Below are 3,369 nucleotides of genomic sequence, written 5' to 3' on the forward strand. Positions count from 1 at the left end.
TACATTCTTAATCCAAAATATCACATAAACAGTTCTGACAGTCTTTGCTCCCCTCTGAAACTTCACAAGTCAGGTCTCCATTATCTATACTGCTTCCAACCTTCTGTGGGCATTAATGGCCTTTTGTAGCTAAAAAACACAAATTCCAGCCAGAGTCTTTTCCTAAACCACCATATTCAAGTTCATCATAGTAATATCTTATTCTCCTGTACCAATTTCTGTCCTAGTTCACTTGGCTGTTGCTGGGACAAAACACTAGTCAAAAAGAAACCTGAAGGGGAAAAGGGGGTTGTTTGGCTTACAGATTACAGTCCATCATCAAGGGAAGAAGTCCAAGGATAGGAACTGAAGCAGAGAACATGGAGGAATGCTCCACCTGGGCCTGTTCTCCATAGCTTGCTCAGCTTGCTTTCTTATATAACTCAAGACCTCCTGCCCAAGTGCAGCACCACCCACAGTGGGCTGGGCCTTCCTTCCTCAGCATTCATTATGTAAGATAATGTCTACACACATGTCCATAGGCCAATGTGATGGAAGCAATTCTTCAGTTGAAACTCCCTCTTTCCAGATAACTGCAGTTTGTGTCAAATTAACAAAAACTCACACAGTACATTACATACATGCATGGAAAGGACACAGTTAAACCCAACATACACTTAATTACGCTAGGACTTTCTAAAGATGGATCAAATATCTTAATGAAAATCTGAAACTTTGAAACTACTAGAAGAAAACATACAGGAGACATTTTAAGATAAAGGTGTATGCAATGACCTCATGAACAGAAGTCCATTTGCTCAGGAAGTAATAATAAGAATTGACAAATAGAACAGCATCCAGTGATGAGGCCTGCCTGGCCGGCTCCCTCCCTCCCCTGCAGCCCTTCATCTCCCCTCCTGTTGGCAGCACTTGGCTCCAGGGGGCCAGAGGCTCAGCGGGAGGTAGGGGGGAGGGCAAGAGGGGAGGAGGAGGGAGGGGATCCCCAAGTTGCCCCCTCTCCTCCTCCCTCCCTACTCCATTCTCTGCCACTGCCTAAGCAACTGCAGGGCCACAGCAGCCTTTGTGGGCTGCGTCATCACTAGAGTGGGAAGGGCAGCACCAGCAGCAGAAAAGGATCCAAACCCTGAAACTGACCTGTAAAGCACACCATTTTTGCAAGTTGGGGGTTCAGAGGGGAGTCATCATGAGCCATGTTACCATTATGAAAGACAATTGGGTTCAGAAGAGGGGAGAATTTATTAAAAAAAATTATTAAAAAAAATGAAGATACTTCATTTTGAAGACAGATGGCTCATTCATAAGCTATAAGGAGAAACCTCAAGATGTGGACTTACCTTATCCCCTCAACAACTTCTCAGTGGCAAAATGTCAGTTAATGAAAACAGAACAACCAAAACCAAATATATTTATTATCAGATGTCTTCAGTGGGCCACTGCTATAGAGAGAACATTTCATATAGATACACCAGAGGAGAGAGAAGAATGGACAGAAGCTATCCAAGCTGTAGGTGACAGACTGCAGAGGCAAGAAGAGGAATTAGTTGTAATCCAGCCTCATAGATTGATAATATAGGAGAGGAAAAGATGGGTGAATCTACAACCCATCATAAAAGAAAGACAATGAATGATTTTGATTATTTGAAACTACTAGGTAAAGGCACTTTTCAGAAGGCTATTTTGGTTCCAGAGAAGGCACATGGAAAAATACTATGCTATGAAGATTCTGAAGAAAGAAGTCATTATTGCAAAGGATGAAGTGGCACACAGTCTTACTGAAAGCAGAGTACTAAAGAATACCAGATATCCAGTTCTAACCTCTTTGAAATATTCCTTCCAGACAAAAGACCGTTTGTGTTTTGTGATGAAATATGTTAATGGAGAGAGCTGTCTTTCCATTTGTCGAGAGATCAGGTGTTCTCTGAGAACCACACACGTTTCTATGGTGTAGAAATTGTCTCTACTTTGGACTATCTACATTCTGGAAAGACTGTGTGCCATGATCTCAAGTTGAAGAATCTGATGTTAGATAAGGATGGCCATATAAAAATTGCAGATTTTGAACTTTGCACAGAAGGGATTACAGATGCAGCTACCATGAAAACATTCTGGGGTACACCAGAGTATCTGGCACCAGAGGTATTTATTAGAAGATAATAACTATGGCCGAGCTGTGTGGACCAGTGGGGCCTAGGTGTTGTCATATATGAAATGATATGTGGGAGGTTGCCTTTCTACAACCAGGATCATAATAATCTTTGAACTAATACTAATAGAAGACATTAAATTCTCCCGAACACTCTCTTCAGATGCAAAATCATTGCTTTCAGGGCTCTTGGTAAAGGCTCCAAATAAATGCCTTGGTGGAGGGCCAGATGATGCAAAAGGAATCATAAGGCATAGTTTTGTTTGTTTGCTTGTTTGTTTTCTGGAGTAAACTGGCAAGATGTATACAACAAAAAGTTTGTACTTCCTTTTAAGCCTCAAGTAACATCTGAAACAGACACCAGATATTTTGATGAAGAATTTACAGCTCAAACTATTACAATAGCACCACCTGAAAAGTATGACAATGGCAGCATGAACAAAGCAGAGGCCACACTACTCTATTCTCCTACTCAGTCCTCCTACTGTGCAAGTGAATGGGAATAAGTTCCTTTCAGTCTGTCTCTACACTGTCATTTTAGACTTCACCACTGAGAATGGCCTTCACCAGCCCTCCCTCTTACAGTTAGCAGGGGCACCTTCTGACATCCCTGACCAGCCATCATCCTCAGCCACCTCTCACCACATGAAATCATATACACAGACACTCCAGTTTTGGTTTTTCTTAAAATTGTTATCTCATTCTAAGGTTTTATGCTGTTCCTGCTACTGTCTCACTATTATAGCAACTTTCAGAAGTGACTTTATAATCTTTGGGAGTCATGAGCCCATCGTTCATTTGGGCATCAAGTGTCATCTGCTTTTGGTTTTCCCTAGCAGTGAAGGCTCAATGAGACACACTGATTCTAGGTACATTTTTAGCTTTCTAGGAGATAATTCAAGAACTAATTAGACTAAGATTTAGTTTATATTTCTGAACAGGCAATTGTTGAAGGTTGGTGGTGTGTGTATGTAAGAGTTTAGCAATGCACATGAAGTGTGTATCACTGGCATTTGACTGGAAATCCTTAGGAAACATTGAGAGGACTGAAGGGCCAATGAGATACACATATTTTAAAATTCCTGCTGGCTATTGTGGAGGAAGCCCAGTGCCGTCCATGGGCACCCAGATTTCAAGGGCAAATAGTGTACTGAAGGTGCAGTCACATATATATATGAGAGAGAGAGAGAGAGAAAGAGAGAGAGAGAGAGAGAGAGAGAGAGAGA

At 41.6% G+C, this 3,369-nt stretch overlaps 1 pseudogene; it reads left to right on the plus strand.

Annotated features, from left to right (window-relative positions):
* Positions 1-1,183: 1,183 nt before the first annotated feature.
* LOC116093235 lies at positions 1,184-2,649 on the plus strand (annotated as a pseudogene).
* The last annotated feature ends 720 nt before the right edge of the window (positions 2,650-3,369 follow it).

This window comes from Mastomys coucha, unplaced genomic scaffold (genome assembly GCF_008632895.1).
Source record: "Mastomys coucha isolate ucsf_1 unplaced genomic scaffold, UCSF_Mcou_1 pScaffold16, whole genome shotgun sequence".
Classification (NCBI taxonomy): Eukaryota; Metazoa; Chordata; class Mammalia; order Rodentia; family Muridae; genus Mastomys; species Mastomys coucha.